Source organism: Accipiter gentilis, chromosome 10 (genome assembly GCF_929443795.1).
Source record: "Accipiter gentilis chromosome 10, bAccGen1.1, whole genome shotgun sequence".
NCBI classification, from domain to species: Eukaryota; Metazoa; Chordata; class Aves; order Accipitriformes; family Accipitridae; genus Astur; species Astur gentilis.
Window position 1 is genome coordinate 29,046,581 of NC_064889.1, and position 26,032 is coordinate 29,072,612.

General features: G+C 50.1%; 1 protein-coding gene across 3 annotated transcripts in view; it reads right to left on the reverse strand.

Moving 5' to 3' along the window:
* The window catches only part of PIK3R5 (phosphoinositide-3-kinase regulatory subunit 5), a 63,217-nt gene that overhangs the window by 36,562 nt on the left and 623 nt on the right, over positions 1 to 26,032 (reverse strand). Inside the window, exon 1 of one of the 3 annotated variants that reach the window (XM_049812674.1) lies at positions 16,935 to 17,975. The exons of the other annotated variants lie outside the window; for them this stretch is intronic. The gene's annotated coding sequence lies outside the window, so the exon portion shown is untranslated. Of the gene's footprint in view, positions 1 to 16,934; positions 17,976 to 26,032 lie in introns of those variants that run through there. 3 annotated transcript variants of the gene reach the window in all.

Sequence of the window (26,032 nt, forward strand, 5' to 3'; positions counted from 1 at the left end):
TTCGGAGTCCTTTTAATATCAAACAGCACCTACAGAAGGTAACACAGGAGGGACAAAGCAGCACCCAGGTTTTATGTTGGGGTTTGGCTGCCTGCTGCCCTCTGCGTGCCAGCCGGGCAGTCCTGCAGCAGGCACAGCAGGTCTGGAGGGGAAGGGGGCCAGTGGGGATCTTGGCAGCAGTGCAGGAAAAGGGGTCTCAGCCCAGCCCAAGAAATCGAAACATGAGATGTGATTCATCTCACCAAGTTGCTGACACCTAAATTCAAACACCTCTTTGAGAACTACTTACCTGGGGCTGCTCAGCTTGTGCCAAGGGGTATCCAAGGTGGTCACTTGTGTCCTGCCAGGACATGCCTGTCCCTCTCCACTAAATGCAAGGTGATTAGCTCCACTGCAGCCACCCAGCTTGTGCCTGTGCAGAGCTTGACTGGATGAGCCCAGCCATGGACTTAGATCATGAGACGCTTCTTTGCGGAAAGAAGCCCAAATTAATTCACAATACACATTCACGAAAGAAAATGGCTCTGCAGGAGGGCGCAGTGGTGGCCATCATATAGTCCACAGCCAGGGCACTGACAGCATCCTTCAGCAGTAGACCATATGACAGTTTGAAAGTTAAGTCCCACCTAACAACGGCACATCTGTACGGTCACTTCTGCTGCTGCTGTCTGTCAGGCTGCTGACCATGGACACAGCATACCAGCACGCAGCAGAAAAAAATGTCTGGGGTCAGAGGGAAAGGTCTCCAGCTTAGAAAAGAGCTTAAAAACATACTGCAACCGAAGGATGGAGCATCATCCAAGCTGGGGGTGAGGAAAAACATTCAGGAGAGGCAGAAATAAGGGAAACTGCTCTACCATCTTCCTGTAATAAGCAGCCTCTGGTCATCAATTTTGTGTCTAGTACTTTGCCTGCAACAGCAAACCCACCAAGAAAGCATCTAAGGTGTCATACAACAGCTAAAGCCTGGAGAGATGGAGCACTGTGCACCCCAGGGCCGTGCTGCTGGGCACTGCTGCAAGCAGGGGAGCCAAGCGAGGAGTAGAAATTACAAATCCAGACAGGGACTCTCCCTAACACAGAACAGGATTGACTTTTTATTGCTCAGCGTGACTTTCCCAGGCTGGCACCACAGGCCACACTGATGCTTTGCTCTTAGGGAAGGGCGAACACACTGAAGTGGGGAATGCAGTGAGCTGTGAGACCGTGCCGCAAGGCAGGAGCAAGACCTGGGGGAGGGTGAGAAAGGGAGAGGGGAACAGAACAACCACGAACCTCCACACACACACGTGATGTCAGATCTGGCAGTGCTCAGCATCACGTAGCCCCGAGCATTACCACCAAAAAAAAAAAAAAAAAAAAAATTACAACGCTCCATGCATAGAAAGTGGGACTGCTGCAGTCAAGGGAAGCAGGTTACCTGGGGTGTGTGTCTGCATGGACGCCGCAGCTCTGCCACTCAAGCAACGCCTCTCTGCAGAGCCACGGGAGGAGGAGAGGCTTCCGGAGTGGCTGGGGATAAATATTTTGAACCTCCGGTGAAGTAGGGCAATTGGGTTTTGGGCTGTAGATCCCACAGTACCAGCGCTTTTCAGTGGTAACCACAAGTGGTTTATCACCCCAGCTCCCTCCGGTACAGCTTTGCTCTGTTCAGCTGGCACTAAGTACTCCCAGCTCAGGGGATCGGAAGAGAAAGCCAACAGGAAGCTGAGAAATGCCTAAGACATGTCAGCTCCACACAAACACCTCCATCCAAGCCTTTCATGTTGCTGCAAATGGGAGTTATTTAATGGGATTTCCCAAATTCCATCCCCAAGATTACCTGCATTAGCAGCCAGAGCTTAAGGCTAACACTTATGAGATGAAGACGCTGTGAACTCCAAAAAAATAAAACCAAGACATGCAAACAAATGCCAACTCCAAATTGCAACTGCTAATTGCTTCGGAGACTCAGAGTTGGAGGCTCCACAGAAAGAAAGAAAAAAAATAATATCAGAAGCAGGGCCCTAATACTACACACCTAAACTCTGTTTTGCTTTGGGATCTGCTATCCTTGAGCTGATGAAATCTCAGACATGTTTTACAGCATCAGGAACCGGACTCACACCGCTCACTGACAGCCAGCTAGAAGCAAACCCGTATGTGCTCCAGGCATTGGGTACAAGCTGTCAAGGATGCAACTTTACCATGTCCTACCTGCAGGTCAACACGTGGGGTGGCCTTCGGACCAGCCCCAATGATAATGGAGATGCTGCTTTAGGGTCAAGTTTTCAGAAGGGCGTCCAACAAAAGCACAAAATTACATCACAGTAGGAGCAAAAACAGGGCTGCAAGAAACTTAGCAAAAAGAACAAAATAATCAGAGGAACTGTTTTGAGGCAAGCAAATTCCTTGGTGAATTGGGCTGGCTTTCAGCAAAATGCATCTGCTTGGAGGGTGTGCAAGGTGAGGAGTGGAGAAAGGGGGGTCTCAAGGACTCAGAACGAAACCTTTCAACTCATCATTTCGAAACAGTGTTTGCACCCATCTGACTGTGATTCAAAAAGTAAAAATCAAGCCAGAAAAAAATGAAACTTCTCATTTCTGATCAAATGAGACATTTTCCTCTGCTCACCAGTGTTCAGGTTCACATTGCAATGAGCAAGCCCCCACCAAAATGGCTCTCCCTGGGACCAGCATCACACCAGTTTTCAATGACACTGGCTAGAAAAACCGATACTCGTGCTGGTACCTGCCACCAATGGTGCTTCTGTGCTGGTCCATCTACCTCCGGCATCCTTGCGGCAGCTGTAACCCCGAGCACTGACTGCGCTCCTGCGCCTCAAGAGCTCAACAGCCATTGCCACTCAATTATTCACTCCCTATGGAAACGCTTGTGGCTTCCTCAGATCTGTGCAAGGCATTAACCCCATGGCATGGGCAGGTGAAATGTCTTGCCCAGGTCAGAGCGGTGAACTTGGGGCATCCTGGCTGAGCATGCTCAGAGGAGGAGAGATGGGTGCTCAGCTCACACCCTGACAAATTTTTTTATGAATGGAAAAGCTTTTCAATCATTTCCCAGCTGGCTTCCCTGCTGGGAGGAGCAGACCGGGAGAGCTGGGCTCCCCTGAGCCCTGTCGCTGACTCGCCAGATGGTTGAGAGCAGGAAGGAGCTCAGCTCAGCACCAGCAGCACTGGAGTATTGTTTATCTGCTGGTTCCTGTTTTTAGTTTTGTCTCTGTTTTCTTTCTTTGTTCTAAAATTGTGTTGCAATGGCGATACTTGATCTGAATGACACAGGGATTGCTTTGAAGTAAGAACCAGCCCAATGCTTCACGCCATTGAATTTTCTTATCTAATAAAAGAACAGAGGTCCCAACCCCAAAGCAAACCATGATCAGATTAACCCTCACACCCTTTGTTTTTAAGCTGAATCGGAGCAGAGATTGATTAAGGGCACTCGGGAGTCCCTGGTACGAAGGCACACCCTGTGCATGTCCAATCCTCCCGAATGTGGGGGTGTCGGCAGGGATACATTTCCTGGGATGAAGCAGGGCTGCCACCAGCTCCCCACCCTGGAAGACCGGTTCAAGTGATGTTGAGATTTGTCACCAGCATCTATTTGGGGGTAGGGAGCCGATCAGCAAACTGTCATCCAAGTGCGTCCTCATTGCAAAAGGTAACTACAGGGGCGTCACTGGAGCTGATGCAGGGTCTGCTGACACTGGGCACCCAAATCCTCCCGCAGACCCACTTGCCAGTGTTTCCTCCGACTCTCAAGCGCAAGGCAGACGTGAACAGGCTTCATCAGGAGGATGCTGCTAGCAAAGACCCCTTGGCCATGCCCTTCACGGGCTCATCACCTGGGCCCTTCTCTTTTCACCGAGACAAAGGGACAAACACCGGTCAAAGAAGGGGCCCGTGGGCAGCTTGAGGATTTGACGCTCCTTGGTTTTGGGTCCCAGCAGGCCAGAAAAAGCCCTTTAGCCCCCAGAGACAGCAGCACCCCTGAAGGACACGGGGACACCGATGCAACAGGCTTCCCCTGCGTTCCCATCGCAGTGCTGACACCCTTGAGCAGAGCCAGCCACATCCCCCTCCCCGAGGGGGGGGCCCGGAGCGTTTTGGGCAGACCCGGCACGGGGCTGAGGCTGACCGCACCCTGCGACAGCGGCGGCTCTCAGCTGCTGAGAGAACCAGCCCTCACAGCCCCAAGCCACAAGCACAGATGGGAGCGAGTTACACTCCAGCTGCAGCTCACAAACACACGTCCTGCCGCTTGCTGAGAAGGGGCCGGGCTACGACAAGCTGTATTTTTAGCAAACCCGGACTGAGCCCCAAAACACCATGACAGCCCAACCGTACTCCTCTCCGTGCAGTCCCTGCCTGGCTCTGAAGACTGACCTTGGTTTCAACCCTGCGGGTCCCCCACTTCCATTCTGCACCCTTGTGGTGTGGGTGCCAGCCTCAAAACTCCCCATTCCCATCATTTTTTCCTCCATTCCCAGCTCCACGCCCAGCAGCACCCATAGTCCTGCTCACCACAGCCACCTCCTGGAGCGGCCTCAGATCGGGGTGATGCATCAGAGCCCTGCAAGGGACATAGGTTAGGGCAGAGCCCCTCCAATGGGACATTGGACACATCCCGCTTTATTGGAGAGCTGCAAAAAGAGAAAACAGCCCCAGTGCTTGCATAGCTTTTAGAGTTCAAAAAATTTAGTTTCCAGGCTGTGCTTGTGAAACCACGTGTCACAGCCCTAAGGCTGAAACACTTGATTCCCAAAGCTCAGATTAGCGCCAGTTCCCCCCAAGAGCCACGATCTTTGGGAATTATTCACCCCCCATTCCCTCAGCACCAGACCTGCACATTATTTAATGCCCTTATCCTCAAATCACTTCTCTGAGGAAGAAAAACACACTACTATCCATCCAGTGATGGGGAACTGGGGCTGATGGGGAAAGGCAAAGTCATTTTGCCCAGGTCACCCAGGAAGGCTGTGGCAGGACAAGGGCCATACCAGTATCCCAACAGCACCTTAAATCCAGAGCATTTCACCCTCATAGCTGCTATAAAATCCAGTCACCATATTTATCCTGCGCTTTTCTCTGTTTTTCGACCCTTTCAACTTCATCTGCAACACTCACAGCTCAGGTCACACCTGAATTTAGCTGGTCACTTGAGGACTGTTTCTTGTTTCTGAGAAGTGCCTAGATGGTCTTTTTTTAATTTTTTTTTTTTTTTTTAAAGAAATAGCACACATTCAGCAAAGTGAGGCCACTCTGCTCTACCAGCACATGGCTTTGGGAGGCTCAGAGCAGATCTGGGGGCCTCCCAGCCCAGCACTCCGCGGCTGGCAGCAGCCTATTCCTCTTGTCTCTTACCTCCAGGGAGACCTCAAGTTGTTTCTGTGCTTTTAACTTCAAAATGCTAACTCAAAATCACTGTGAGGTTATTTTGACAGAGTTCGAACTTGTGTCTCGCATCTGCCAGGTCCCAGCTTGCCTCCGGGAGGGATCAAAAGACCCAGAAAACTGATCGGGTCACCTCCCCGGGAAACCCACCTCCCTTCGGGAATATGCTCCACTCTCCAAATTAACTGGGGAGGTGTAAAGACCTGTGTAATTAGCTAGCCTGACGCCTCTGCCTTTCGCAGAAAGGCCAATTAGCAGGCAATTTGCCTCTAGCAGCGGTGGGTCCTCGGTAGATAAACAACTGCTACTTTTCTGGGAGAGCAACTCTCAAGTGGGTTAAGTGCGAATTGCTTTTGGTCACAGCTTTGACATTTTGCAGCTATTTCTGCTCTCCTCCCCCAGCTCTTTGCCTACAAAACTCCTTCCAGTAACTGCGGCATTTCTCTAAACATTCTCTAAACATTACAATCGTTTTTATAAGCACAAGCGGTGCTAGCCCCAAATCACTATAGGGTTTTGCTCTTCCTATCAGCCAGGCACGACCCAGCCCAATCTGAAATGAGTTAGCAGGCAGGGTAACAAGATTAGGCAGTACATGTAGCATCCGTGGCTGGTTTTGCCTGCAGCCGCCCTCGGATCCCCTCGAGATGCCGAGGCAAAGTGGTTCCAGGAGCCGAGGGATGCAACACGAAAGCCAGCCCTTTCCTCCAGGCAGCAATGCCTGACAGCACCGGCAGCCCGTTTGGGTCTGTCTGTTGAAGGTGGCCATCAACCCTGGCTTTTAAAAATTGCCGAACGCCCTCCTCCCTTCAGAGCCTTTAAGTAGTTGTCCCCCGTTGGACACGACACAACAAAAGTTAAGACGGATAGTCACTTTAGGAAGCCTGTGCTAAAAGCACTGACCTCCCCTCCATGAGCACAGGCTTTGCAGTGCTTCACCCCACTGCTCCCAGACAGTGACAGGGCATGCAGTGACCGGGAAAGGAGGACCAGACCCTCTCACGTCCAATGACACCAGCTGATGGGGCAGATCCTGCACTGGACAGGGTCTGGAGCAGCCAGAGGTCTGCCCTGAGCCTCCATTGCTGTGGGCTGTGCCCAGGGGAGGAGCAGGATCGTCTTCCCCAGATGCCATTTCACAGCATGCAGCACCCCTTCCATACCAGCTGCTGCAAATCTACCTGGGTCCAATGCTCAGCTGAACTCTGAGTCTTCTCCTGTATGTCCCCTTTTATAAGGAAAGCCTTGGCAGCCTCGAGGAATAGGAGGCCAATGCAGAGCCACCTCCTGTAGATCTGCAGGACCAGAGGGGGACAACCAGCAAGACACATCTATCAGTCTTTTGCATCGCCCCACTCAATCACGGGCAAATCAGTAATTTTAGTTTTAGATGTTTATACCAACAAATGAAGCTCCCTATACACAAGGAGCTTAAGTATTGCCTGGTTTAGCACTGCTACTTCTTCTCTGGAGACGCACTCCTCCCCGTTGTCCCCAACATTGGCTGACTGACCCCCACTTTGGTCTCTCCATGTCAGAGTTGTCCGTTTGTAAATGGGATGACGGCAACAGCAGAACATCAATATCACCAGCATCCACCAGCCTCCACAGGGTGCCCCAGCACCGGGTTCCCAGGTTGCAATAGATGACAAGACCCCCAACACTTGCCTCCCTCCCAGACTGCTTAGACCTCAAGCTAAGAAAAAGACAGTGTTGTCTAGTGGTTACAAAGGGAACCGAAAGTCCGCAATAGAAACCAAGAGCTCCGGTGCCATGGCATAGTGAGTGACCTCTCTGTGCGTCAGTTTCCTCCTCCAAAAGCAGAGACAGGGGCTCCTGCTGCAGCATGCTCCTTCAGCCACTGGCTGCAGAGCAGTGGCAGATAAAGGTGAAAGCATAATTTTCTTTCATCTTGCCATTTCCTAATGTAGCCTTCACAATCCCATTTATAACTCTGGCAGGTAAGGCTGGCAGAGGAGGACATGTCAAAAAGCAGATTTATACACAAAAACACACTAATATTTCACAGAGGTTATTTCTAACCCACAAGAACCGCTTGCCTTAACCAAGATACCTTGCCACCGGCACCTCAAGAGCAGAGTACCCAGATACTGCTCAAAAAGTTTGAGGATGGGTAAAACGATGACACGCAATCAGAACTGCTCAGCAGCAAATTGCAGCAACAAAGCTACACATGAGAAAACCCCACGTTCTCAACATCAGTGCACGCAGGGGAGCCGTGGATTCAACCGCTAGTACCAGAACCACCTTGGAGCTCAATTTTTTTAAAACCCAAATTCCTAAGAAACAAAATACAGAACTGCCTTGTCCAGACTATTGCAGCAGCAGCAGCAACCACTCAGCTCAGTAAATCTAATTAATGAGCCAGGAAAAGTGTCATTCGTTTGCTAACTACTTCACCCAGGGTTGCCAAATAGACAGATAAAGGATTTAGCTGGGGCCTATTCCAGCCAAAGGAGCTGGGAACCTGGCAGAGATTGCAGAAGATTAGAGAGGGCTGAAAAGAAAAAGAGAAGGGGGGGGAAAAATCGAAATAGATTAGCACTTTCAAAATGCAAGCATGTAAATCAGCTTACGTTTTATATAATGCCACCCTTGTAAGCGTCTGGCCACAGGTCTGATTACAGCACTGCACAGCAGCACACGAGAAGTGGCGGCTGAGCCGAGTTTTATTTGGGCTCAGGAATCTCACGCCACCAACTCCCTCACAAAAACAGCAGTTTTGTTTTTACCAGCTTTGTAAATTCTCATAGGAAGCCAATTAGGGGAAACCTGGGAACAGAGGAAGATTCATAATTGCAATTAAGGCTTCAAAGTACTTGTGCCAAGCACGGCCATTAAAATTAGAGCTGGGGAATTAAAAAAAACTTTGAAACATCGAGCTTTCAGATACCCCCCAGGCTGGGAGAGCTTCTCACTCTCATAACAAGGGAACACCTGGCAGACAAGGAGCTGGCCCGAAGGGGACCCAAGCAGGACGGGCTCCAGGCTGCCACCTGCCCTGCCAGCGCCTTCGCCAGGGCTGCTCGGAGGCTGGTAGGAGGCAGGCACAGAGTGTGCCTGCGTTTACCTCCTGCCTTTGGTTTTGGGAAGAAAGTTCAGTCCTGTATACGTGAAACCTTTCCCCACTGAAAATTTTGGTGTCAAACCCTATGCTTCATCTGTGTGATGCTCTCAACTCCTAGGACCGCTCCTAAACCATCGCAGTATCCCTGGCAAGGACAGAATGGCTTCGCAGACTAGGCTGCCTGCTGGGATATGAGAGATTTGGGGTTAAACCTACTGCCAGAATGATCCAACGTTTGTCACTAAGTGCTATAGACTGTGATCCTTCATACCATCACAAATGAAGGTGTCCTCTTAGAAGTTCAGCAGTTTCAGCAGTAATCTGGATACCAAGAAACAGTATCTAAACAGTCCAGGTAACTGTGTTTGCATAATGGCAGAGCTGCTCTGCCTGTTTGCAATCAAATGCGCACCACAGCAGCTCAGTAGGCCACCACGAACACTGCTGTGGCTACACCGACAGATCTGGCCCTGCAGACACACCTACAGCAGGTCGCATGGACTTCACCGTCATGACAGGATGGAGGTGGCTCTTCTGGTTTTACTTTGACTTTCAAAGACAAAAGCTCCAGTTCAAGGAGAAATATCACTGGGGAGATGCTCTCCATGCTGGAGTTTACCCCCACCCTCTCAGACAGAAAGCTGCAGCCATTTGTCTTGGCTTGAGATTCACAACCCAACCAAGCAAGTGACGGGAGCTGAACCACAGCTTCTAGTATTAGCAACCCCATGACAGGCAAAACCTGAAAATACTCTATGATCTGCCCAGACCAAACATGTTTTAGTCCATACCGTGGCCTTGGCCATTTCAGTGTGGAGTAGAACAGAACAGCCCTACTCGTAGAAGTTCAGTCCTCCAGCAGCAGCTGATCTAGATCAGGGCCTTTTGCATGTTGGAAAATGTCAATGATACACACAGGACTGGCCAGACGCTTCTAACCAGGGCTACAAACTTCTTACATCTGGGGTGTGTGTGTGTGTGTGTGTGTGTGTGTAAATATTCCATAATCTTCTATCTATCTAAATATATTCCATAATATTATAGCTAGTCCTTCTCTTGCAGAAAAGCTCAAGTAGGGGAAGCACAATTTCCAGGAATAACACATCTGCACTAGGACATCTTGCAGCTCAGCACTGCCACTTATGGATTGCCCGCCTTCAAATCCCTCATCGGCAGAAATGGTGGTGGCAGCCTTCGCTATAGCTCCGAACATGTGGACTTACTGCTCCAATGTGCCCTTGGCAGGAAAAACAGTTGAGAAGAGCCGAAAGGAGAAAAAGTAACTCACCCAAGGTGTCAGGGCAAAACCCTGATAGATCTGGGAAGAAACCACAAAGGTCCTGCACCAGTTGGAGCACCGGACTCACAACCCCTCTGCTCTGCCTGTTCTCACTGCCAACACTCACAGACACTTCCCTCATGATGGCACCTCCTCTCTAGACAACACTCCCAACAACAGCTTTTCTTCCAGCCCCTCCCAACCTCACCCTCTCTCTTCATAGACTGAGAACATCATGCTGCAGCAGAGAGCAGAGCTGGGGTAAAAGATGCAAAGGCTGCTCTCCTCGGTGGGTACGCATGCTCTTCCATCCACCAGACATGCCAAAGCCCCTGGAACTACAGCAACTCTTGTACCCAGCACAGTCTGGAGGAGAAAAGATCTGCTGTCGCTGTACGTTGGACCCAGGAGCCCACACAGGCAAGGTGGCTTACCGTCAGTCATCTTCATCCATAGCGTCCCCTTAACCGCATCAGCTTTCCCCAACATGTCCACACCTACTTTCCTCCCGTGGCCTCGCACACCCCATCAGCTGCCTTACGCCACAGCTGAGTTGTTCTCAAGGATTTTGCGGGAGAGGCTCGGGGTCTACTGCAGGATCTGCAGTGTGACCTTGGAAAGTCATTTGTGTATCTGGAAATGTATTGGCTCTAGGTATTTTTGCATAAGCTACTTTCCCCATGGTGTTTTTGCCCTACTGCTGAGCACGAAGGACTCGGTAATCAAATGAGGTCAAAGAAAATTCCAGCCAAAACCCCAGCAGCCTCAGTCCCTCCCTGGCAGCAGCTGCTGCAAACAGACAACAGCATCCAAACAAGCACAGCCCAGGCTTGGATGACAGTTCTCCCTCTCTGGTAGCACAAGACAAACCGTGACAGAAAGTGGGAATAATCCTGTGGGATTAAGCAACCTGCCACGAGCAGAGCTGACATCTAAGACAACACACAGGCAAGCAAGGACATGGACTGCTAGTTCCCAAGGGCAGAAGAACTGGAGAAAGCAACTCTCCAGAGAAAAGACTGCAGAGCCTGCCGCCCACCCATCCTCTGCCTCTCGCTACGCATCGACTAGACTTCCCGTCTGAAGAGGAAGCCACAAGCCATGCATCTGAATCCATCTGCACAAAAACATACCCTTCCCCACCGGCTGAAGCCGAGGGCTCCGCCACGGGCTCGCCCATTGAGATGGTTTCCACGAGCAACCTGCACTTCTGCATTTTCAACAGAGATCTTCTTACTTCACCTTCCCGCACGCTGGTGCCAAAAGGAGAAGTGCTCTGGAGCAGGGGGGAAGTTGTGCCACCGTTTCCTATTCTGGATGATGATTTCACTCTCCTGCCACATCCGAGAGCCACACGTGGCACCCACCATGCTGCACAAATGAGCTATGAGGCTGCTAACACGCAAAGGGCTCTGGTTTGGGCCAAGCAGTTCCAGGAAACTCAACAGTTGTGTTCAAGAAAATACAAAAATAAAGACAACACACAAATGATCTGGTCAGAAATAACCATGCTGTCCCTCGGCACTCGCAATGCTGCTAGATACCAAAGCAGGGCATGTGGCTCAGCAACGGAGAGGCTGGGGAAGCAAAGTCCACGTCCAAGCAATGACTTTCTGAGCTCCCCTAAATGACAACATGCACAGCTAGGTTGGGCTTAAGCCATCCTGGGGCCCTCTCTTCTTGTTTGAAGGGGGTCAGTTCCCTTGGCCCCTTCCTATGGCCACACAACACTGTCTAGTGATGGGGGAAGAGCAGATCCAGAGCAGCCAAGAGATCCACTCCTCCCCACACATTCATGGAGCTGGACTCTTCCCACCTTGATGCTAAAGGAACAGCTATGTAAAAAACAACCTCTGACAAACATCTGAAGGAAAGACTCTACACCGTTTATTGCCAGGGTTTCCCCGCATTTGCTGAGTGTGGGCATGGGGGCCAGGACTTATCCTCCCCCCGAGCAGCTTGGGTCTGTCTTCCAGTCTGGATGACAGATTCAAGCATCACTCCATATGTAGAAGGCTTTCCTTACAGCCATAACAGCTTGGGTTTCTGCTGACACCATCAAAAATGTCATCCCCATTTAGAGGGCAAAATCTCCTGCCTCTTTTCCCCAAGGAATTTTGATAAGCCCCATTACCAGAAGCTTTCCACAGCACAGCTAAAGAGTGGATCAGGTCTTAACATATTTCCTGCTTAAAACTTATTGCCATAGCCTTATCACCAGAGAGGCACCTCTAGATATTTTTAGAGGTAATATCTGCTAGCACAGGAATTACAGTGCATTAATTAGCAGAGACACACATACTGACAGTCACAAGGTCAAAACACAACATCCATAATTTACACCTTGTTGGGAGTTACTAAGAAAACAGACCATACAAGAGCCATCACAAGATCTGCCATCTTGCAGGGCTCTGAGCGCAGAGGCTCGCATCTTCTCAGAACAAACAGGGAAAATTTACTTTCTTAGATGGACCAAATCCTCATGGACACAAAACTCAGTGGGGGGTCTACAGGCATGTTGAGTCAGTCCACACAAGGCTGTTGTCCAGCAGTCCAATTGCTTGTGGAAAAAAAAAATAAATAAATAAGAGCCGGTCAACATTTGCTCTTCTGGGAAAAACTACTAAGAAAATTTGTCTGCACTTCGGTATCAGTGGCCATTCATGCTCCTCAACAGACACATGCAGCCTCAGCCTTTCAGATGATGGGGGTACCTTAAATCTGAGAGATGGAGCTGCACTTTTTAATGGCTAGTTAAGACTAGAGAAAGTTGTAAGTTGATCGGTCATACAGATGGGCAGATTCACTTTCCTGAGCCATCTAGATCAGTCCTCAAGAAGTTCATAACCAGACCCCTCTCTTCTCCCAGAGCTTCCTCCACTGGGTAAAAGTTATTGGCAAGGAAGCGTCAGAGTAAGTCAGGCTGCAACAGGACTTCCCACACTTCCCACTGCATGCACAGACAGCATCAATAGCAATAACCAGCTGCAACCCCAAAGCAATGGACCAAGACAAGGTACTACTCAGGTTTCACCACCGCTGAGCAGGACAGCTCTGCTAGATGAGTAGATTAAGCCGGATAATTCAGTTCCCCTCCAAAAAATCCCCAAAGTGCAGCTGCTCAGAGAGGGAGAGGGAACCACTGTGGGATGCAAGACTGACAGCAAGTCAATACCACCGTCTAAAGAAGAAAACTGTGCCATTACTTGCCTACAAAATGTTTGATTATGACAAAGATTCAGGTTAAATTAAGCCATCCAGAGCTGGTTGATGGCTAGGTCAGATGCACTGTCCAGAAGGGGCTTATTCACATGCATGACAACAGTTCAGTTAGACTTTCTGCCAGAGTGGTTTACACCTTCTTCTCTGGACACCCTGGACCACCAGCAGCCCTCCTGGCATCCCCACAAAGGCTCTTACCAGCACACCAAAGTGCATGGCAAAACGAAGAAAGGCTCTAACACCCTGAATACCTTTGTGAACCTGCTGTACAGCCAACACCGCATCAAGGCAAAGATGACCAGCCAAACCTCTTGGTATTTTGTTTTACAAAAATGTAATTAAGGCTGGCAATTCCACAGCCACAAAAAAAAAAAAAAAAAAGGAGTCCAAGGCATGAAGCAAGATAACAAAAAAATCATCCAGTGACTTTGCAGAACCCACATCAACTATTTGCTCTGCAGTAAAGCTCTGTGGTGACACTGGGTCTATCCCAGGGGTAGGATTCATTGCCTTCAACTTTACCTATGCAAAAATGAGGTGACTCTCTAAGCAAATCAACATCTACAGACAGAGAGAGCACCTGGTATGGAGGTCAGCTCATCCCACCCGACTTGTACCCCTCTTCAGGGGGAGCCCGCAGAGTAAGTTAAATTAGAGGCCTAAATTTTTAGGCAGGCATCCTTAAGCGAGACAACTCCCATCCTTATTCTCCTAAGCTGCTTCCCGCATGCAAAGCGGGAATAATCACACTTCCTTCCTTAGCCAGCAGTTGCACAACCAAATGTTTCAAAGCCTGTAAGAAGCTCAGATAGTGCAATAATGGGAACATGGAAATTGCAGTAGACTCAGTTTAGCTTTCACTTCTTTCACCCCCAAATTTGATTCATAACAAATAAAAGCAGAAGCCAACATTTTTGCAAGTGACTTCGTCTGCTGAAGATCCCCCAGGACTTCTTGTTAGATGTCCACTTCTGAACAGCCAGGTGTAAGCTCTGAGGAAGAGTGCCAGAGGCTGGAACGAGCAGCTCTCAATAAACCACTAGTCCAAAACTTCATAAGCACACCACTTTAAAGTCTTTGCTGTAAAAACAGACAGTTATTTCCACCTCTGAAGGAGGAATGTGTGCTTTAAAACTGCCTAAGGTCAATTTTATGGGGCTATTTCACAGATTAACTACATTAGAGTACTGATAATCCAGAAAACACAGACAAGTAAGAGGAAAAAAAAATGCATCATTACTTAGTTATATGGAGGACATGAGGACTAGCAACAGATAGCCATAGACACCAATGGTCCAGCGTTTGTGGGACAAGGCAGCAGAGGTCTCATTTCCACACTGAAGCTGCATTAGCTCTTCAGCCAGTAGCAAAATTCCCATCAGCTGTGGCAGGACCAGTCGTGGACCCTCACCTGAGGTTATTGAAGAAATCAACTGAACTGTGCCTATAACCAAGCAACCCCCATCACTCCTGGAGGGAAGATGCAGTCTCCTACCCAACCTGCTAAGCCTGACTGACACAAGGATTTGAAGTGATGGCAGAGGAGTGAGGAAGGCTCCAGCACCCAACTGCCCATGGGAGGATCATCGCTGAATGCTGTTGTTTGAGGCTGTCACAAGCTCTCCTCTCTTCAGTCATTTATTTGCTGTCATTTTTTTAATAAGAAAAAGTTAGACAAGCAGGTGGGACTGCCCCTAAAATGTACAAAATGCAATCACAACAAAGTTTTAGTGATTTCAGAGTGAAACCGTTATCATGTTATCATCCTGGTAATGAACTTCTCAGCACAGCATTACTGACTAGACTCCAGCTCCAGGGAGCTGCTCCAGGAGTTTATTTTCACTTTATGAAGCAGGAAAGAGTCTCCTCCTAAGCCTGACTGGAGATACGGAGGTAAAGCATACTGCAAAACACGGTGCAAGAGCTGCAAGGAGACACACAGCACCTGGGGTTGAGTTTGCAGCAGGCTCAACTTGTGGATACACCAGGACAAGTTCAGAGCAACACACTGGTTCTAGTTTTAGCAAGGAAGTCACAGCAGATAGCCAAAACCTGAACATGAACCATCAGCCTCGGAGGTGGCAGGGCTGAGGGCAGCGTCAGCAACCCCCAGGGAATTCTTAGCTATTGGAGAGGACAAGGTGATCACAAAAACAAAGTGATGTGCATCTGGCATGATGTGTATGAACCACCAACCCCATCATTTGCAGGGGTTACCATGGGATCCGCTTCGTGGACACCATGTGCCGTTCATAAGACTCTTAGCACTCACACAAACCCCCTCTGAGCCTTCCAGAGTCTGTCCCTGTGCAGTAATAGCTGCAGTTGAATAAAGTAACAGAAGAGGAGTCTCAGCAATGTGTAACAAGAGCAATCTGGAAACCACGATCCAGTCAAGTTCAACAAGTGTTGGATTAAAGACAAGTACATGCTGGTTTCACAGCATCACTACCACCTTCAACAGCAGCAGTGCTGGCAGCAAGTGAAGGCATGAGATGAAAACAAAAAGAGACCCCTTTTCCAGTCCTGGGGTCTCATTCTTTCCCACCAGTTCCTATGAGAATAGCAGCAGCTCATTTGTTGTGCGCACCAGATTCAGCCTTTCGGGATGTCCTGGTTTCAGCTGGGATAGAGCTAACTGTCTTCGAAGTAGCTGGTACAGTGCTATGTTTTGAGTTCAGCATGTGAAGAATGTTGATAACACTGATGTTTTCAGTTGTTGCTCAGTAGTGTTTAGACTATAGTCAAGGATTTTTCAGCTTCTCATGCCCAGCCAGGGCACAAGAAGTTGGCACAGGACACAACCAGGGCACCTGACCCAAACTGGCCAACAGTGTATTCCATACCATGGGACGTCACATCTAGTTTAGGAACTGGCAAGTGGGGGGGGCAGGGAATCGCTGCTCGGGGACTGGCGGGGTGTCAGTCGGCGGGTGGTGAGCTATTGCCCTGCGCATCATTTGTACATTCTAATCCTTTTATTACTACTGTTGTCATTTTATTAGTGTTATCATTATCATTATAGTTTCTTCTTGTCTGTTCTATTAAACCGTTCTTATCTCAACCCAGGAGTTTTACTTTTTTTTTCCCCGACTTCCGCCCCCATCCCACTGGATGGGGGAAGTGAGTGAGCGGCTGCGTGGTACTTAGTTGCTGGCTGGGGTTAAACCACAACATGGGTATCCAATTTGCAGCGGGGGAACAGCACCCATCCTCCTTAACACTGGACACTGAGAAGACCAGTAGTAAATTTTAGGAAGCCAAGGGGCGTCTCAGAGACATATTCAACAGTAGAGTGGGGATTACAACATGTTGCATCGTCTTTGCATCTCAACTGACCTGAGCTCTAATCAGTCATTTGAAGGTTTATTGCTTCCATATTCCGCCATGAATTTTAGACTAACTATGCATTTCCTTGAGAAACAGAAGTAGCCTGCAATGCATCACAGACTCATACAAGCTGAAGACATTTGCAAACTATTCTTGGACTTTCTGTAAGTGAGCGATTCCCTTGTGAGGTTAGCAATGTGAATGGGGTGGCTACATGGAGACCATGACCAGCATTAGACCCTAGCAGCGACACTTAGGGGAAACTGAAACCACAACAGTGCGATAGTGTCCAGTACAGAATTGTCTGCAAACCACCCTACCACCTATTCTGCAAACTGAGACTTCCTCTTGACTTATTTTTAAAATGTTCTTTTTTACAATTACCATTTTTCAGGACACGATCTAGAGTACTCTTGATAAACAGATAATGGGGGAATTCCACTCGCTACCCCTTTAAAGCCATGATGTATTCTGATGCCGAGAAATACAAATCTCTAAACTAGTCCCACCAAGCCATCACTGAGAAGAACAGTTGCGATGGTACCTTCTGTCTTTCTCCAAAAATACATTACTCTGTATGTAACCTCAGTGACTCACTGAAGGTCCTTTCAAAGATGCCCTTACCATTGGCAAGTCGCTGTCTTCATCTTCATCTCCAGCTAAAAACACGGGCTGCACCCTTCATCTCCATACTCCATTATTTTTAGCTTCTGTAACGCAACGCTCTTGAACTGTTCAAGTATCAAGGTTTGGGAAGTGAAAGGCACAGGGAAGAATGTGTCTTCCTGATGTTATTAGAATAAGGACTAGTACTTTTTGCAGTGGTTTCTGAAGGAAACAGCAAAAGTCCCATTCCTGGAGATGCTGAAGGACAAGCTTCAAATTGAAGGACAGGGAGAAAATATGCCCTGCTCTGCTTCAAATTGAAGGGCATATGCCCTGCTCTGGTAGGGATGTGAAATGGGATAAATTAAATCACAGAAAGGCTTCGGTAAAGAGGAGGAGACTTATGTATGCCTGTGTCCTGGGAGGCAGAACAAGCAGCAACAAACTCAAATCAAATGACAGAGGGAGAGTGCTCCCTGCCCCAAGGCTGGGAGGGGGAGAGAGATCCTCCACAGCCCTTCCAGTCCAGATGGCCCTTCCAGTCTGGACCTCTCCATCCCCATTGCCTTTCCAATCCTCCTGCCTTGAGGCAGATGAGCAGCTACAGACGTCTGTGGGAACTTCTTGAATTTCACCATTGTAAAGTACATCTTGACGCTGAACAGTAACTTCCTAAAAGAAGCAAACGAAGAAAAAAAATAATTCCAGCCCTACCCTCTGCTTCTTTGTATCTCCCCTCCATCAACACTTTGCTCACCTTCTGACACACCAGACTAAGGCCGGCAGGTTTCAGCAGCCCGTGCTTTGCTTTCTGGCCAGGAGCACAGAGCCAAGCCCATCTCCTCTCCTCTTGCTCTCATCAGCAATAGCCGCTCTGCCACCACTACCATGCAGCCAGCAACACCTCCACACCTCCCTGGCATCCAAACACTGCTCTCATCCAGCCTGCGACAGGTGAAGAAAGATGACCCAGGACGTCAGCAACCCCAAATCCATCCACGACCACTCGATGGGCTGCGTGGGTTTGGCAAAACTCAGCCAGGGTAAGAAAACCCTCTATTTTTCTCCTCAAAAAACAGCAGAAATTACACGTATCTGATCTGAGTAAGAAAAGACCAGTTATATATACTCACTTTTCAGAGAGGAAATGTACTTGTTCCTGGCACCAATTACGAAAACCCCTCACCACATGATGCAAGAGTTAATTTTAGCTTGTATCAGTCTTTATCACAGCAGTGAAGGTTAAAGTTTCACCCAACATCACAGTCAATTACAAGCTCAGTGTCAAGTTAAGCCCCAAGAAGATTTAGGCTGGAGATAGCGATGATGTTTGGCACAGCCCAGCTGGGTGCCTGGTGCTGTCAGCAGTATGTAATGGAAACTCCAGGGCTGCTCTTCAGGGAAGGTGGAAGTTCAGCAGAGAAGTAGCTGTGTGTCACAGGAGAGGACCAGGGGAAAAAATAAAAAATTCAGCAAACGCATAATTTAGAGAAAAAGAAAAAAAAAGGTGTTTCCCAAATTAAAGGAAGCAGCCCAAGCTGCCCCTGCCAAGAAGGAAGTGAAGGACATGACATGGATCCTCCCAACACTCCCTAGGTTGGCTGTTCAACCTGGCGGGACAGACCAAAGGAGTCATCCCTGACAGAAGGGTCTTACAGCCACTCACATGGGGCACAGACTTCACTGAGGCTGAAGATGCTGGGCCTCCTCCCACTGAGCTGAAGATGCCTCAATGAAGTCTTCAGCTTGGGAGGGAGCTCAGTACTTACTGCCTCTGGGCACAGACCTCAACCCCAGGTGTTCCATGTGCTTTCTAGAACAGCTGCTGTGTACATGGGGCTTCTTTGGACATGGCCCTTGGGGAAAATCCATTTTTACCGTGCAAGATTATGTGTGGGTGGCACTACTATCATATTTAGGATAGCACCAAACACAGAGGGAAACAGTGATACTGCGATATCATGAAAAATTCTCATCAACTATTCTGTCTTCCACTGGCCCAGCACTTTCCTGTGCCTCTCCAAGCTCTTCTTAAGACTTCTTACCCCCAAAAAAAACATGTCATGTTGCTCCCTACTCTGCTACACTGGCTCACAGGGCGGGCTTGGTTTTGGGGGGTTTGATTTGGTTTGTTTGTTTTTTTCTCCAATTGCAAAATGATCTATTAGCCTCAATAGGGCCAGGCACCATCCCCATCCTGTAACCGAGCAAAGTGGCACACAGGACACACAAACAAGGGTCCCTCCCAGAGGAGACCCCAACCTCTGCCCCATGCTGCCTTCCCCCCGCAGTTCCCTTGCAATGAAGGACAGCGAGAGCTGGTGCTAATTCCTTCAGCCTATTCGGAAAAACAAGTTTACACGTGAGATTTCAATTGGCTCTGTCTCTGCTTAACTACTCCAGCTGTGAAACAAAGTAAGTGAGAGACAAAGCACTACAAACAAGCAGCGTGACCATTTCAGAGGGCTTTTTGTGAGCTTTAATGCCAAACCCACTAAATAGATTAACTTACAGCATAAACAAGCAAGTAAATCTTTCCCCCAAGGCCCTGTGTATCCAAAGGAAGCTTTAGAAGTTGCTTCCTGCCATTGTGGAGGCCCTGCTGGGAACCCAGGAGCCTTTTCAGTCCCTGGCTTGGTTGCCCAAAACCTTCAATTTGCTTCCAGCACCGCTGGCTGCAGCACCACAAAAGACAGATGATGGCAAGGACGTTTTTTGGCTGTTCCCCATCACCCTCAGGCCAAGGGCAAGCAGGACTGTGATTCACAGTGAGCCCCAATTTGACCAGAGGACTCAGTACAACTGCAGCACCACCATCATAATTGATGAGAAGAAAGGAAGTCTCCAAACGAGGAGACAGACCAAGGAGAGGTGGGCCTCCATCCAACAGTGGGATGACCAGCAGTGGTCAACCCCACCAGGCTGTTGAGTCCCCACGCATCTTCAGACAGCCCACAGCACTGAAATACCACAGCAGCATCCACACTTGCCGTTTGAGAGGGGAATGACAAGCCTAGGGCACGAAACCTTTCCAAACCTTGTGTTCACCTCTGAGAAGAAGCAGGCTCAAGCTGTGCTGGAGGCCACCGCTGCATCCCAGATGTTCCAAACCCTGCAGATGTGGAGAAGGGCAGGCTGCACAAAGGGAAGGTGCTGGGTCTGGAGATCTCGGGACCATCCCATCACAAGAAGTGAGGTCCAAGCCCCTGGGCTCTCCCTGGCTGAGGGCTGGACCATCCTTTGGCCTGGCACGGTACAATCACCAGAGCCACATCCCTATCAGCCCAAAACAGCCATGGAGAAGACAAGCTGGAAGGTATCCTCTTCACAAGAAGGCCCTATCCACCATGCTCCACCCCTTCTCCCTGGCACAGTGACTACTTCTGACAGTGACATGACAGCTGCAAGGGACAGAGAGCACCCCATCCTTGAAGTGCCTCCAGCCAGGTTGGCACAGCCCCAACCAGCTGGTCTCCCACATGCAGAGCAAGTCCCCCAGTCACACATCCCAGGAGCAAGGGGTGTAAGAGCTCATGCAGCACATGCAGCCTGAACCCCTTCCAGCCCCCGTTTTCTCCCATGATGGGCAGGAGCATGACGGCACACGGGCCCGGTCCCCTGGCTCAGCTCTTCACTAGGAGCTGAGCTCCTGGGAACAGGCGTGGTGGTAACTGCAAGTGCCCAGTTTCCACAGAGTCAAAGGCTACTCCATCCTAAAGCATCACGCTCATGGTGGTGTTCTGGTTGGAAACCACAGGGCGTGGGTGGGATGCCATTAAATACCTGCTAGCCTGCCATCACTTCTAAACCCAGCGCTGCAATCTGGCAACTCAGGGCCCACCATGAAGGAGGTCCCCAGGCTCTAGTTGTGCTCTGTACCAGCAAAAGTGGATTTAGACCCATGTAGCCATTCTTTCGCACCATCCGAGTTCCCCAAAGGATTAGACACCCACCAGCATCCAGACCAGTTCAACCTGGGAACAATTTGCATTTAATGAGCAGTCCTTTGGGGACCTTAGTCTTACTGGCTTTGATTGCAATCCAGCTAATTGATCCAGAGAGGCAAGCCTCAAGCAGGAGCCCTCTCAGATGAGCAGGATTCACACACAGAGATAAGGAGCAGCAGGGATGTCGCTCAGCCAGGGTCTTCAAGGCTGGAGTTTGCTCAGTCGGACTGCAAAGCCTGCACACCTGAGAGCTGCTGTAACTCCATCACGCAACCACGGGCGCTGGGAGGCTGCACACGGTGTGTGTACCGATTTGCAAGGTTTATCAACACAAAGACACTGAGAATGAAGAAACATTTGTGAAGTTTCACATGTACAGATTGCCAGAAACAATGAGAAAAGGGAAATGCCACCTGAAAGGATGAGAGCTTGTTTTCAGAGAAGCCTCTGAGCCGAGGGTTTAAATAGACATAAAGCAACGGGGGAAGCAGCTGAAAGGGGAAGCATTTCATCCTAATTTGAGACAAAGAATGGGCCTTTGTGGAAGGGATGAAAAACACTTTTGCAAGCTCAAGACAACACCATCTTTCCTAAAGCATCCACACACCAACCGTACATCCATCCACACAGCGCTGCATTGCAACAGACGTTAACACAATATTGAAAACACCTTGATGTTACAGCAAAAAACCTTCTACAATAGGATAAAAAAAAGATGACTAATTCCCTACTGCAGCAGCTGCTAAGGACAGTCACAAGATCAGGCTGAAGCTGAGTCCTTCCTGCTCGGCCAGAGCAGCATTGGGCAGCCATGAGCGGCATGACCAGGGGGATGATGCTCCAGCGTGCCCTTCCATTCCCAGATGCCATCATCACAAGAGGTGCTCATGCCAGGATCTCCTCAATTCTGTTTAAACCCACTCCAAAATAAGGACCGGCAGCATTTTAGGAGCGCTCGAACTGCTCTCACCCCAAGCACTGTGGGAATTTTGGGCAATGAAACAAAGCATTTGAGAGAAAGCCAAGCCCCATCCCCATCTCTCTTACAAGCACAGACAGTCCCCCTGCAGCACTGAGAGTCATTAATAATTGTCACAGCACCACATCACCCAGCCAGGTAGCGTTTTCCCATTCCCCTTTTAACTCAGCAAGAGGGCCATGTGCATATCTGTTGGCTAAAAACATCTGCAGCCCTTTTCACTGCCTGGTCAGCCTGGCACAGCTGGGGAGGGAACGCTGGACCCCACTCTTCCCCGGGCACACACCGGAGGGCTCGCCAGCCCTATTACGGGAACGGTGTGGTACAGGTGGGAGTGCTGAACCACACAGCTGCCCTGGGCAGGATCTGGCCTCTGGGCTCTTTCTTACGAACAGGAGACGCGAACCTTGGTGAACTCTCAGATGTGACAGGTTACGGTTAAATACAGCAATCACGCTTGCAAGGAGAGGACATCCGAGATGAAAACAGCCAAGCCTCGAACACGAAACCCCACCACACTGCTTCCAAACAAACCACGCTTCCCGTAGCATCACGCCACCTTCACGCTCAGAGCCAGCTCTCTCCCAGCTACACATCTGTGAACTCAGCTGAGCATCTCCCGCTGCGCCACGCCGGCGAGGGAGCAGATCATCTGACCGCAAGCTGAAGTTGCCCCCTTTTTTCTTTTTTTTTTTTAGTGGCAGAGCTTGAAATCGGAGATTAACAAGTCTGAAGAAGCTCATGCCTGGCCACTCATGTATTCCAGATGCACATGCTATAATCACAGCTTGCCAAACAGGATACAAGGCCTAAGAAAATAAAGCATTTTATCTTCAAGCTTTTCCAAGAGGGTATTGGAAACAATGGGGAGGAAATACAAAATTAACACTAGAGAAGAGCAATTGGCAGTGCCCCTCGCAAGTCTGTTCTTCATTACAAGGCTGCCTATTCAGTAGCTTTCATTAGGAAAATCGCATCGCAGAGCCATTCCCAACAGTGTCCCTATTTCCTAATTAAGCTTCACCAAAGAGCCCTGTCTTTCAGTTACCGCACCGCATACAATCACAACAATTACCATTTCATTGCACTCTGGCTGTTGAAAACCCTGCAATTAAAGCATCCGAGGAGTCACACAGGCGCGTCATCAGGGGAGACAAGTTCTCATGTCGTGCTAATTGGCAGCCAAAGACGAGATCAGAAAAAACAGGAACATCAGTTTTTGGTCTCCATGCTGGGAAAGGCGCTCAGGAGCTGCAGCCGCTCCCCAGGCTCCCACCCAGGAGGCCAGCAAAGAGGGCTCGGTGCCAGCAGCAAGTGCTCGTGAAAGGTCCTGCCCACCCCTCTGGGCTGCAGCACAGGGTGATGCTCACCGTATCCTCGTGCATATCACAGCCACATCACCAGCTGCACTTTTGGGAAGGTGAACAACCACGACCCAACACACAGCACAAGGTGGACCCAACCTTGGGTGGTTTGCAGAGGTCACCTGGAGACCCCCAATGGTGGCTTTGGATGGGTGGGAGCCTCGCAAAGAAAGGGCTGGCAGTGGACCGGTGACAAAAATGTCCCCACACCGCCTCCAGCCATGACAGATAAGGCAAGGATGGGGAGTCCCACAATACTAAGCCTCTTAGGGAAGCAAAAGGGAAGTCTTGTAGAGAGGAGGAAAAGAGCATGAGACGCAGCTATGGAGCCTGGATTGCATCCACAGGTCACATTTTCCTCTACTGCAGTCAGGAGTGACATTTCCAGCCCAAAACACCTCCCGGGCTGAGCATGCCTGCAAAGCACAGAGCTGCAGCAAGGGAAGACCTGCCCGGCTGCAAGGGAAGACCTGCCCGGCTGCAAGGGAAGACCTGCCCGGCTGCAAGGGAAGACCTGCCCGGCTGCAAGGGAAGACCTGCCCGGCTGCAGTGCATCTGCGGGGGGCGGGGGGGAGGCATAGTTTCCATAGGAACCTCATCCTCCCTCCCCATCCTCTCACCTACTGCCCAGCACAAGTTTAAAGCACTGATGGGAACAGTGTTTAGATGCAGCAGGAGCCTCCTGCCACTCAAGAAACACTTTGGGGCAATCACCTGAGTGGCTCTCCCCCAGCAGACTCATGCACAATTTTCCACTTGCAAAATAATAATGCAAAAATGTGCAGCCCCATCATGCCAGGAACAGCTCATCGGTCACCCAGAAAAAGAGAAGTCGAAACTACCCCAGGCGAGCTGCAGCATGGCAAAGCTGCAGTGGTCCCCATGCCACTGAGAGGGCATCACAGCCTGGTCCCTGCCACGGCCAGAGTGCTGCACTGACAGCAAAGCTGCTGCCGCATTTGGCATTCCTCAGCCCCAAGAGCTGCTGCAGCATGGGGAGCAGCCCCGCCAGGGCAGCACACGGTACCTCTCCAGCAATGCTTTCATCTGGATTCAGTTCTTCTTTCTCAGTACAAAATTGACATCTTCATTTTCACGTTCGGCAAAAGGCACAAGGTGACAGTTTTGGTTTGCTTTTCTCCAAATTGGGGTGCCCTGATCTCCAGTGGGGAGGAGGGACTGGCCAGCTGCACCATCCTCCAGCACCAGAGATGCGGGGCTGCTGGCGAGGAGCCCTAACCCCCTACCCCAAATCAACGCATGCTGGCATTACAGCTTCTCCCTCTGTACAAGAGCCTCCAACACTTCTCATTCCCTTTCCTCTCACCCCAACTGGGCTGCGGAGCTGTGGGGAGCAGGAGAGTGATGGCCACACGATGCTGGGGAAGGCAGACCAGTGAGCTCCCCCCACTTCAATTCGGCAGGACAATGTCGTGAGGCTGGAGCTGGCCTCAGACCAAACGCACCCCTGGCTCGCAGTGCAGCAGACCGGGCTCTGCACTGCCAAGCTGCCTCCCTGCAGAAACCTACAGTGCATCACCCACCCAGACATCGCCTGAGCCCTCCGACCTTACGCAGTCCCTGCCACTGAGGGATGTAACCACTGCAACCACCACCACCACGCTCTCGCTTCTTCGCCTCTTTCTAGGTTTAAGCTTTAATCTGAGCAACACCCAGAGCTCCAAAACACTTTGCAATCATGTTTCAGAAACAATTTGCAACTCCATCCAAGTTTCTGCTCTGAACAAGGGAAAAAAAAAACAAAAAACAAAACACCCAGACCCCTCCAACACACATGAAAATTAAAGCGTTGACATCCAGCATACCCCTGGACTTGGCAGGCTCTGCATCAAACCAAGATTTAGAAAATTAATCTAAATGGAAAAACTAAATAAATTGCAGCTGTTCAGCATCAGCCCTTCAACAGCAGGGTAAGCAGCACCAGCCTGCAGCCAGCTGCCTGAGCATGTTTTCACTGCATCGAGAGCAGCAGCAGCAGCACCGAAAACAAGCCATTAGCAAAGTTAACGGGTGCTGGGGTGACAGCAGTGAGATTTTAATAAACATGAAAACAAAGGTCTGAAATCTCTTTTCTCCCGCTTTCGTTAGTGATTTGAATCAGCCTAGCCTCTTCCTCCCTTAGGGCTTACACCGTCCAAAGCAGCTAAACATCCTTTCGGGGAGGTTGTTGCAGAAGTGAGCGTAGCAGGAGGTGAGGCTGGGTCTGGGCACCCTCCAGTCAGCGCTGGCCACTAAACAGGAGCCGCTGGTGACACCATAAGACCACAGAAGCACCTGATGAAGATGCTCCTTTGCAGGCACAACTATCAGGCTGGTGCATGAAGCAGCATGGGGACGTATATCTCAGGGCTGGTGCGTGTCCAGACTCCGATACCAGAGGGATGACACGCTGCTGGGCTTGTCACATCCCAAACCGCATCCAAAGCCAAAGCAGAGCCCTCACAGGGGTTACACCTCTGCCCCTTTGGGCTGCGGGGACCTGGCCGAGGGTGACGGGAGCAACAGGCGCCTCATGGCCCTTGGGTCCCTCCAGCCCGGGGAAGAGAGCTCCTGCTGCAGTGACATGGACTGACTCACTGCCACCCCCGCCAGCGGCCCGGCCAAAACTCCAGGCGGGTGCTGGAGAGCCCCCGGGATTTCCCAGGGACCCAGCCACAGCGGGGTGGTCCCCTGGGGCCGGGCAGGGCCCCACACCTGGGCCCCGAGCAGCAGCACCGTGGGGCGGCACGGAGGAAAACAAGTACGCAGTCCAGAAATGAGTCGCGGCAGCGGGGCCCATCCCCACCCGCGGGGTGACCCGGCTCC